This window comes from Callorhinus ursinus, unplaced genomic scaffold, assembly GCF_003265705.2.
Source record: "Callorhinus ursinus isolate GAN/ISIS: 27379988/994484 unplaced genomic scaffold, GSC_fseal_2.0 scaffold3, whole genome shotgun sequence".
In the NCBI taxonomy this organism is placed as follows: domain Eukaryota; kingdom Metazoa; phylum Chordata; class Mammalia; order Carnivora; family Otariidae; genus Callorhinus; species Callorhinus ursinus.
The window spans coordinates 24,329,399-24,341,404 of record NW_027397065.1 but is presented as its reverse complement, the minus strand read 5'-3'; the positions used below and the strand labels follow the sequence as shown (position 1 = coordinate 24,341,404).

General features: G+C 37.6%; 1 protein-coding gene across 1 annotated transcript in view; it reads left to right on the top strand.

Annotated features, from left to right (window-relative positions):
- The first annotated feature begins 2,936 nt into the window (after positions 1-2,936).
- The window catches only part of PJA2 (praja ring finger ubiquitin ligase 2), a 67,845-nt gene continuing 58,775 nt past the window's right edge, over positions 2,937-12,006 (top strand). The window contains exon 1 of the mRNA XM_025866875.2: positions 2,937-3,090. The gene's annotated coding sequence lies outside the window, so the exon portion shown is untranslated. The remainder of the gene's footprint in view (positions 3,091-12,006) is intronic.

Below are 12,006 nucleotides of genomic sequence, written 5' to 3'. Positions count from 1 at the left end.
CAGCCTTGCAAGTGAGATCTTCTAGGGAACCACCAGTTAGGTGAAATTATTCTCTTAGAGTTAGGTTTTGAAGGCACTCCAATCTCATTCAGCCTCATTAGAGGGCTGCCAGGCTGCTGGTTTTCACCATGATTGTGGGCTACTGTTTTTCAAGGCAACAGCCAAGCTGGAGCTGAAGGGATTGGGTTAAAACAAGTCAAAACATCACAAAAGTTTGCTGTTCTTTCTGAGAGATTCAGCTGTTTTCTTGAATAAATGCTTTCTGGATTGCTGCAAGCCTTTGGTTAATATCCAGAATTCAGAACAAGTTTATTCTGACAATTCTGCCAGTTTTCTCACTGCTTTAGTGGAGAAAAGAATTTTCAGAGGTCCTTATGCCTCCATTCTGCTGATGTCACTTAAAGACTATATAATTAAAACTCAGGCCCTCTCACTCCTTGATCAGTCAATCCTCTTTCTATGATATCTGTGGGCATCAAACCTCACATGCATCAAAATCACCTGGAAGGCTCACTAAGCTACAGATTGCTGGGCTCCACACTTACAGTTTCCAATTCAGGACCTAACTGAGAATATGCATTTTTAAAAAGTTCCCAGGTAATACTGATGCTGTTGGTCTGGGGATCACCCCTTAAGAACCACTCTTTTACACCATACCTTCAACCCATTGCCTTAGGGAGTGCTTCTTAACTCTGGAATCAATAGTAATTATATGTATAAGCCAATAATACATATTATCATCTCTATATACATATAATAAAATAATACATAAGTTAATATGTATTTAGTACTTACAACATGGTAGGTATGATATGCTTTTACCTTTATTAGGTTTTTTAATCTACTCAATGACTCATGAGTAGACATTATTACTTTTCCCATATTTAAATTGGAAATTGAGGCCAGAGAGGTAAATAGATTGCCCAGAGGCATACAGCTATAAATGCAGGAATTATTATAAGAATATGGTCTGTCTGATTCTAGAATACAGGCTTTAGGCCTCCACAGTGTTTCCCAAAGAGTAACAGGTCACTTCTGATGCCTTGGATGACTTCAATTGGGGCATGCATGCATGATTAAAAACAGTGACTCACATAGTGAGAAAGTGATTCCTATTTTAGCTCTATTTTTCTATCCTTTGATTACATAATGATAAAAATGCCATTTGCATGCTTGATCTTTAATGTGTTTAATGCTTGGTAACCTCCCCTTTTAACAGGCTCAGTTTAGGCTCAGAGACGTTGGTAGGCAATAGTTTGTAGCTATTATTTTAAAAATTGTTTTGTCTACTTTTCTTACCATTACTTTCAACCTAGGATAGATGATGGAGATTTTCCATCATAGTCTTTTTATAAAGTTTCCCTCTTAAAGAAATTGAAGAAAAAATACATTTAAAGAAAATAATAAATAATACTGTTAGCATTATACACACACAGGTATGGTATGAAAAGATTGAAATTTGAGAAACCCTGCCCTAACAAACATGTTAGTATATCCAATTGGATCAATATGCAACATCCCAAAGGGAGATTAGGGAAGTCTGATTAAAGTACGAATTATCTTTCAAAGAGGGAGAGACTTGGATGGAAAAGAGCCACAGCTTCTAGAGCAACATGTGTAAAGTAGAGAAACATCAAGTGAGAAACGGTTTCTTGGTGAGAAATGTACTACAAGGGTGGGCTGAAACTTAGATTTGATTTCACAAAATGTCTATAGCAAATTCTCGTAACCAAAGTTCCCATAGTAAATTTTGGATAATTTGCTTTAATCAAAAGGAAAAAAAAAAGGGTCTCGGTTCACTAGCAGATTTTGCAGTTGCCAGGGACAGCACAAGGAGTGGGGCGCTTAATTCCTGGGGGTGGGACGCGATAAATATATCCTGGGCACTGGGCGTGTACATGGAAGGAGTTGAGGGGGTTGGGGAATAAGGTGGGAGGAGAGCAGGACTGTAATCAGAGAAGCAGACATGTTCGGGATGGGGGGAAAAAAAAGGACATGTGGGGGACGAAGAAACAATTTAGCATCACTGACATGATTAAATAAACTGTTAACCCGTGTTTAAATTAAGCAAGATGTCCAGGGACTACAGCTGTAGTTATTTATTTTGGTTGCATGTGATGGGAGCTGTTACTTCTTGGCTTGACAGCCTACTAGCCTCTAGATGCAAACTGGAAGGTTCTGGTCAGCCCAGGGCTATAGAGAAGAAACGCAGGCATCCCCTATCCCCCGCCCCAAGAGAATCTGAAATGAGGATGCAAGGGTCTCACTGCAGGGAGGGAGGGGAAAAGGCACTACATAGTGCGCAGAGTCAGGGTGGGCAAACGTGCCCTCTCTTTTTTCTTGTCCCACCCATATCTGAACTGCAACGGACTGAGCTTTATGCCAGGAGACCTTAACCTTGTTAGTCAGGTTTCCAGTAGAGTTAGGATTGATTTTAATTCCTCCATTTTGGTTGTTGCTTTGGGATTTCTGAAAAAGTCTAGCTGCGCCAGCCCTTCCCTTAGTTCTCCACACCCCCTTCCGTTTCCCTGAGACCCCGCCTATTCTCCCAGGCCAAACCACAAAAGGCCGTGCTGTTCCAGCCCCAGCTTGGTGCCCCGCCCCCTGCCCGAAAGTCGCAGTGCTGCAGGGAAAGGAGGTGGGCCCAGACTGGGCCGGAGTTGGGGGGAGTGTAGCTTCATCCTTCCGCTCTCCGGCCAATGGGTGAAGTCCTTCTGAGCCAGAAGGGGGTCCGGGGAGTAGACACAGTCCAAGTATATTTCCCTTTTTCTGCCACGTCCCAACCATTGACGTGAGCCCACCCCTCGGGTTCCGATTGGATAGGTGGATTCCCCCCCCCCCCCCCCGCAGAGGTCCTTTGAGTCTATTGGTCGGTGTTGCTCGGGGGCGGGGCTTGCGTGTCCTCCTCCTTCGCCTCTACCGCGGCGCTAGGGGCGGGACGCGCCGCCGCCTCCGCCTCTGCTTCCGCCGCCGCCGCCGCCGCCTGCCGCTGCGCGTTCCGCGGGGGAGGAGTCGGAGGCGGAGAAGAAGGCGGTGGTGGCGGGTGGAGGATCGAGCGCTGTTCTCGCTCCGGAGCCGCTGCACAGTTCGGTGAGGGGATTTTTTTTTTTTTTTTTTAATCTAGCTTGTTCTGATGTCAGGAATGTGAGGGTCGGGGCGAGGAGATTGCTGCCTTCAACCCCTTCCATTTCTTAATTTCTGTCCTCGAGAAGGAGCAGGGCCTGTCCCTGCCCGCTGCGCCGGCCATGGTGGGTGGGGTTGATGGCTGTAAGAGGCCTTCTTCGCCTCCTGGGCCCGGTCCAACCCGGACCTGAGGCCGCGCTCGAGTCCGTGGCCGCCGCGCCCGCTCCCCCCAGCGAATGGCATCGATAAATCTGGGGGTCTCCACCGACCGCTCTTCCCTGCTGCCTCTTCTGCTGTCCTTGGTGCCTTGGCCAAGGACCCCGCTTTCTTTCTCCCGACACTGGCGGCTGTATGAGTGTGACCCCACCAAAACCTCACAGCCGCCTTCTCTGCCCATTTCCAGTCATCCCGCATAGAGCTGATCCATCTTACGCCACAGGCCTGCAGCCCCCCTCCCTCTCGAAATCTTCCGTTGCGGTCGCTCTCCTAGCTGTATTTGCATTTTTCCCAATTGTCACCGAGCCTTGGGCACGCAGACACCCTATACAAACCATAGCAATCGCTCTTCTGCCGATATTAGCACCATTCCATCAATGCTTCTGCCGGTTAGCGATGTCAGGTCAGAGCACTCCTCTGGTAGAGCCACCTTCAGTTTGGGCCTCTCTGAGATTACTGCTTGTTAATCATTTTGCGCACATTCAAAATGGTGAGTTTTAAAGTCGCCCAGACCAAGTTGAAGAAAAAGGGAGGAGGTAAAATACTCTTTTTGCAAGAGGAAGAATCTGTTTAGGAGACTCCCCTCTCCAGGCGTAAAAATTTTTTGCGTATGCATGGACGCTGCTTTGAGTCTGCTGGTTCTGTGAAGTTCACGTTTTTTTTTAAAAAAAAAAAAGGCTTACTGTATTATTTTTATCATGACCTATTTGGTCAGTTAAATTTCCTTAAAATGGCAGCCACCTCTGCTGAAGACTACACATCATTTGAAGAGTATGTAAATAAATATGAAGATAAATAAACGTTTTAACTGTTTTTTTAGTTTTTTTGTCTCCTAGAATTCATGTCATTTTTATATGAAATAAGTTTAAGTTTTGAAAACTAACCACAGACATGCAAGCTTGATGTAAAACTTAACAATATAGAAAAAGGACTATTAGGTAAAATGTGAACATTTCTCATCCTCCAGTCCTACTCCAGTGTCTAAAGTTAACCATTTACTGTGCATCTTTATAAATGTGTTTTTAAACACACATACGTACATGCGAAGTTGGGTTTTGGGGGGGGCAGAGAGGAATACCAAACACATTGGTATATCACTTGTTTCTTTCTCTTGTTTATATGTCTTGTACATCTTTATTTGTTATACATAGATCTCTCTGATACTTTATAAAGGTTAAGTAGGATTTCATGAGTTTGAATGAGCTATAATTATTTAACCTTCTAGTGAAAGACATTTAGGTTTTTTTTGCTATCACAAATAATGCTTTATTTGAAGCCAACTTTTTAATTTGATTAGTTTTTAATTACAAACCTTAAATCTTAAAAAATTTTAAAAAATCAAACATTTTGGAGGAATGTAAGGTAAAAAATGAAGCTCCCACTTCCCCTTCTAATTCTACCTTTATTTTTAAAGTGAATTGTTAGGGAAACTTCTTTTGATTATTTTTGGAGCATGGATTCCTACAAATGGAATTGCTGGGTTAAATGGTATGCATATTTTAAATTTTGATAACCATTTCTTCCTCTTTTTAGAATTATTCTTGACTGTTTCTTAAGCATTTCTTCTCCAGATAAACTTTAGACTCAGCTTAAAAGTTAAATAAAAAAATCCTTAGGTTTTGGGGCACCTGGGTGGCTCAGTTGGTTGAGGGATTTCCTTCAGCTCAGGTCATGGTTTCAGGGTCCTGGGATCCAGCCCAGCATTGGGCTCCCCGCTTGGCGGGAAGCCTGCTTCTCCCTCTCTCACTCCCCCTGCTTGTGTTCCCTCTCTCTCTCTCTCTCTCTGTCAATTAAATAAATAAATAGAATCTTAAAAAAAAAATCCTTAGGTTTTTTTGAATGATGTTATATTGAAATTTTAGGTTAATTTGGGGCAAACTAACCTTTATGATACTGAGTTTTTCCCCTCATTTCTGTATGCATGTATGGTATGTCTTTCCCTTTTATTCACGTCTTGCTTTATATTCTTAGGCAAAGTTTTATAGTTTTTTTTCCTCCCCCATATGTATGGCATTCCTTACTAGTATTCCTAGCTATCTTATGATTTGATTTGCTCTGGTGGATGGAAACTTTCGGTAACATTTTCTCTCTCTCTCTTTCTGGTTATAGGAAAACTTTTGTGTTTTTTCTGTTTATCATGTATCTAATCACTTGAGCTGGTGATTATCTGAAAGTATTCAAGCTTTCTGGCTTTCTTTTCATTTTTTATAACTTATGTGTTTCCTCATTGCTTTGACTAGTATACTAAATATATAATTTGGAATAGCAGGGATAGCTAAAAATGTGTTGTTTCTGACTTTGAGGGAATGCTTCTGATGTTTTAGCATCAGTTATGATGTTTGCTGAAACTTTCTGATAAATGGAGAATATTAAGTTAAAATATTTTCTGTTCTTGGCTTTCTAAGATGATTTTTTGTTCTTTTATTTCTGATGACATTTTTAAAAACCATAAGTGGGTATTGAATTTTATTGATGTTTTTGACTTTAGTGGTTAAAAGGCATCACCAATATTCCCTGGTTAATATTTTCCCAAGAGAGCTCCATTTTAAAGAATCAACTTTATTGAGGATAATTTACATACAACAAAATGTGTGTATTTAAAATACACAATTAAGTATGTTTTGACAAATATGTACATCCCTGTCACCACCACCACATTCAAGAGTAGAATGTTTTCATTATCACAGTCAAGATATAGAATATATCTGTCATTCCCAAAAGTTCCCTTTTGCCTTGTACAGTGACATTTATACCATTCCATTGTCCTCTCCTTCTCACTATAAATTGGTTTCATTTGTTCTAGAATTTCGTATAAATGTAATTACATAATAAGTACTCTTTTGCACTTAGCTTTTTTCTCTCAGCATGATGTCTTTGACAATCATACATGCTTTTGTGTGTTTAACTGATTCATAGCTTTTTGTTGTTGAGTAGTAGTCCACGGTATTGATTTACCAGTATTTGCTGACCATTTCACCTATTTATAGATACATGGATTGTTTCCAGTTTGGGGCTGTTATTGATAAAGCTGCTATGAACATTCATTCATAAGTTTTGTGTGAAACACAGATTTTTGTTCTCTTGGGTAAATACCTAGAAATGGGTCTGTTGCATTGTATGGTAAATGAATGTTTAAATATAAAAACCTGCCACCCTGTTTCCTGTTTTACAGTTCCAGTTGCTCTATGCCCTCATCAACACTTGGTTATTTCAGTCTTCTTAATTTTAGCCTTTCTAGTGAGTATGTGGTAGTATCATATTTTAATTTTAATTTGCATTTATCTGATGATTAAGGACACTGAAAATGTTCTGTTGGTCATTTGTGTGTATTTGTGAAGTATCTGTTCAAATCTTTTGCCCATTTTTAAACATTAGGTTGTTTGTCTCATTGAGTTGTAAGAATATTTTTGCGTAAGTCCTTTGACCCACACAGACACATACATACACAGTGCAGTCTGAGGCTTACCTTTTTATTTTTCCAAACTTTTCAAAATAGAGGATCTTTTAATTTTGATTAAATTCAGGGGCACCTGGGTGGCACAGCCCCTTAAGCGTCTAGCTCTTGGTTTCAGCTCAGGTTGAGATCTTGTGGTCAGGCAATCCAGCCCCTCATTGGGCTCTGCACTCAGCCAGGAGTCTTGCTGGAGAATCTCCCAATTCCTCTCCTGCTCCAATTTGTGCTCTTCTTTCTTTCTCTCTCTCAAATAAATAAATAAATCTTTAAAAAAAATAAATTCAGGGGCTCCTGGGTGGCTCAGTTGCTGGGTGTCTGCCATCGGCCCGGGTCATCATCTCAGGGTCCTGGAATCGAGTCCCACAACGGGTTCCCTGCCCAGCAGGGAGCCTGCTGCTTCCTTGCGCACTCACCCTGCTTGTGTTCCCTCTCTCGCTGTCTCTCTGTCAAATAAATAAATTAAAAATAAAATAAAATAATTTAAAAAATTAAAAAAATTCAGTTCATCAGTTTTCCTTTTATGATTTGTGTTTGTGTTCTGAGTTTGCTCAATGCAAAGTTAATGGAGATCTCCTCTTATCTATTCTTCCACAGGTTTTATAGTTTTGGCTTTTATGACAAGGTGTATCATGCATTTTGAGTTAATGTTTGTATGTGGTGTGAGAAGAACTAAGGCTCATTTTCTCAGTTGTAGCACCATTTGTTAGGAACACTTTCCTTTCCTTACTGAATTAACATAGTAAAAAATCAGTTGACCATATACATATGAGTCTATTTCTGGACTAACCCCTTGATCTTTATACGTATCATTTTGCCAATACCACATTGTCATGATTATTTTGTTGCTTTATAGTAAGTCTTGAAATCAGGTAGTGCAAGTACTCCAGCTTTACTCTTTTTTTTTTTTTGAAGTATTTACTTTTTTGTTGTTTTGAAGTTTTTATTTGAATTCCAGTTAGTTAACATACAGTGTAATAATTACTTCCAGGTATACAATGTAGTGATTCAACACTTAAATACATCACCTGGTGCTCATCACAAGTGCACTCCTTAATCCCCATCACCTGTTTAACCCATCCCCCCTCCCCACCTCCTTTCTGATAACCATCAGTTTGTTGTCTATATTTAATGGTCTGTTTCTTGGTTTGCCTCTCTTTTTTTTGGTCCCTTTACTTGTTTGTTTTGTTTCTTAAATTCTTCATATGAGTGAAATCATGTGGTATTTGTCTTTCTCTATTTTTCAAAATCATTGTGGCTATTCTAGTTTCTTTGCTTTTCCATAAAATTTTTTAGAAGTGACTTATTGGTTTCAGTCTTTCATTATTGTATAAAAGGGCCTTTTATCAAGTTATTATTATATATTAAGTATCATTTTGTATATATTATGTATTACCATATTAAGTATACGAGGTCTTTTATCAAGTTAAAGATGTTCCCATTCTGTCCTTGATGGGAATTTTTATCAAATGGACATTAAATTTTACTGTATTTATTGAGATGATCATATGGTTTATCTTCTTTGGTCTGTTAATAAGATGAGTTACATTGCTTTATTTTCAGATGTTGAAGCAACTTTGCATTCTCTAGATAAACCTCATTTGGTTATGATGTATTATCATTTTTATAAATTTGTAGATTCGATTTAACTCATAGTTTGTTGAATACTTTTTTGTATTTATGTTCACGAAGGATGCTTTTTCATGTAATTTTTTGTATTAGGATCATGCTAATCTCATGGCGTTTGAAAGTGTTTCTTCCTCTTATATTTTCTGAAAAATTTCAGATGAGTGGTATTTGTTTCATAAATTTTTGTTAGAGTTTGCAAGCTAACACATCTTGGCCCAGAGTTTTCTTTTTGAACGGTTTTAAAGGATAAATTCAATTACTTTAATAGGTATAAGATGATTAGGGTTATCTACTTCTTGAAAGCTTTTGGTTTTTGATTGCATGAATCACTTAATATGTGAGTGTTAGTGGTTTGTGTTTTTGAAGGAGTTTGTTTCATCTATTCATTGTCATAGAGTTGTTTATTATCCTTTTAGTGTCTGTAGCTACTGTAGTGATGTCTTTTCATTTATTCCGCGTGTTGGCAATGTGTCCTCTCTTGTCTTTATTAGTTTGTGTCCAGGCTTATCAATTTTATTAATTTTTCCAGAGATCCAGTTTTTTTGTTTCATTGCATAAAAAAAAACAAAACCTTTTCAGTTTCATTGATTTTTGGTCTTTACTATTTCTTTTTGTATGCTTTGGGTTTAAATCCATTCTGTTAGGATTTCTTAAGGTATAAACTTGGGCCATTGCTTTGAGACCATCTTTTCCTTCTAAACACTACTTTAGATGTCTCCCAAAATTTTGTTATGTTGATATTTTCTAAAATTTTTTTTTAAGATTTTATTTATTAATTTGATAGAGACACAGTGAGAGGGAACACAAGCAGGGGGAGTGGGAGAGGGAAAAGCAGGCTTCCCGTTGAGCAGAGAGCCCAATGTGTGACTTGATCCCAGGACCCTGGGATCATGACCTGAGCTGAAGGCAGACGCTTAACGACTAGTCGAGCCACCCAGCTGCCCCGATATTTTCTAAATTCTTATGTGACTTTCACTTTGACCCATGATTGGAAGTATATTGTTTTAATTTCCAAATATTTGGTGAATGTCTTTTTGTAACTGATTTCTCTGTTTATTTTTTTTTGTAGGCAGATAACATGCTTTGTATAATTTCCTTTAAGTTCTTTGAAGTTTGTTTTATAGCCCAGAATATGGTCATTCTTGGTAAATGTTCCATATGTACTTCAAAATAATGTGTATTTTGCTGCTTTTGGGTGGAGTATTCTGTTGTGTATTTCATATTAAATTTTATATTTTACATTAAGTATTCTGTAGTTGTCAGGTCAAGTTGACTGATGGAGCTTATTAGGTTTTCTGTTTCCTTACTGAGGGTTTGTCTACTTGTTTTGTTGATCATTGCAAGAAGAGTTGAACTGTCCAAGTATAATTGTGGATCTATTTTTTCTTTCCTAACAATTTTTGCTTCATGAATCTTGAACCTCTGTTGTTAGGTGCATATATATTTAGGACTGTTCAGTCATTTTAGTAAATTGACTCCTTTATCATTATATAATATGCCTCCTTATTTCTGACAGTATTCCTTCTTCTGCAGTCTACTTTATCTGATGTTCGTATCACCACTCTATCTTTCTTTTGGTTATGTTTGCATGATAAATCCTTTTACTTTACATCTATGCCATTATATTTAAAGTAGTTTTGGTATAGACAACCCACTTTGGTTTTTTTTTAATCCATCCTGACAGCCTGGCTTTTTAATTAGGTTGTTTAGATTGTTTATGTTTAATGTAATTATTAATATGATTGGATTTAAACCTATCATCTTAGTAGTTTTTTATTTAATCTATCTACTGAATGTTCTGTATTTTTATCTTCATTATTATCTCACTACTTATACTTATTTTGCCTCTTTAAAACTCTTAATACTGGTTCCTCTGTGATTTGTATTATACATCTTTAATTCCAGTCTATGTTCAGGCAGTGTTATACAACTTTTTATATAGTGTCAGAGCTCCTCAACAGTAAATTGCCAATTTCTTCTTAACTATTTTTTGCACTATTATTGCTACATATATTATTTTTACATATGCCATAAGCTCATAATACATTGCTGCTATGTTTGCTTTAGACCTGCATTGTCCATCATGTCACTAGCCAGTGTGACTATTTCATTTGAATTTAGAGTAGTTAGTATTAAGTTTAAATTAATTTTCTCTGTACTAGCCCATTTTTAAAGCGCCTAGTAGCCACATGTAGCTTTTAGCTTTCAGATAGAACTGTGTAAGATAGAACGTTTCCATCATCTCAGAAAGTTTGGACAGTGAATGCTACTTCACACACATCTGTTTTGAAGTAATTAAAAATAAGGAAAAATATATTTTACATTTTCTATATATTCTATATTCACTTAAAGTGAAGATAATTTAAAGTTCCACATTTCTTCGTAGAATCAAATGTCTGTTTTGTACTCTTTTTGTAGTTCAGGTCTACTGGTAACATCTCTTGGGTTGGCTATAATGTACTTTTGTTTTTTTGTTTTTTGTTTTGCAAAGTACTTTGCAGGTATAGAATTCTTTGTTCATGGTGTTTTTCTTATATTAAATATGCCATATATATTGTTTTCTTGCACGGTTTCTGATGACAAGTCAGTTGTAATTCATTCCTCTGCATCAAAAATGTTTCCTTAATGTTCCGTTTTCATAGCAGGTTGAAAAATATTTGTCTCATGGTGTGCATGTATTCTATTTATAGGGCTTTTTGTGAGTGGTTGTTGAGCTTTTCTTCAGTTTAAGGTTTGATCTCTTAAATCGTATTTGGAAATTTCTCTTCTAATAGTTCTGCATCACTTTCTCTTCTTGTGAGAATCCCATTACATAGATGGTAGTTCATTTGATATAGTCCTACAATTCTTGGAGGCTCTTTTTTGTGTCCTCCCCACACCTTTTTTTTTTTTTAATTGTATTTCAATTTGAGTAATTTTTCATGACCTGTCTTGAAGTTCATATGTACTTTCCCTCCCTCGTCCTTTGATGAGCCCATAAAATGCTTTTTTTTTTTTTTTTGGTCACTGTTAATGTCTCTTTTATTCTTTCATTTGCATTTCCAGCTCTTGAAATCCTTGATCTATTTTCTAATTCTATTCCAGAAATAAATTCTTTTTTCTTTACTCCTCCCCTAGCCACAATGGAGGACAGTGATTGGTGTCCTTCTGTCAGTAGTGTAAGGGTTTTTTTCCCCCATATGGGTGAAGGGCCCAGGTAGGATTTTACTCTTTTCCTTTGTACCTTCCTTCCACTCTGGAAGGTGCCTCTTTAGTCTTCAGCCTGGTTCCCAATTTTTTCAGCACATACGAATAAGAGCCTGTGAGTAGATGCCAACTTTCTGTGTTTCTGCAATTCTGAGAGATTTTGTACTCTAATCCAACCCACACTTTGTCTTTCCCCAATATAATTACCTGAGATGAGAAAACTTAAAACACTCTTTAGGAAAGATACTTTATCGTGAGCTTCTAGGAAATAACATTCAGAATATAGCAAGGGTGCATTTTGTAATTTCAAGGGGAACCATTGAAAGATTGGTACTAAAAGATACATCAAACAAGCTAGTAGGTGAAATAAAATGGAATAGTAAAAAAAAAAAAAAAAAAAA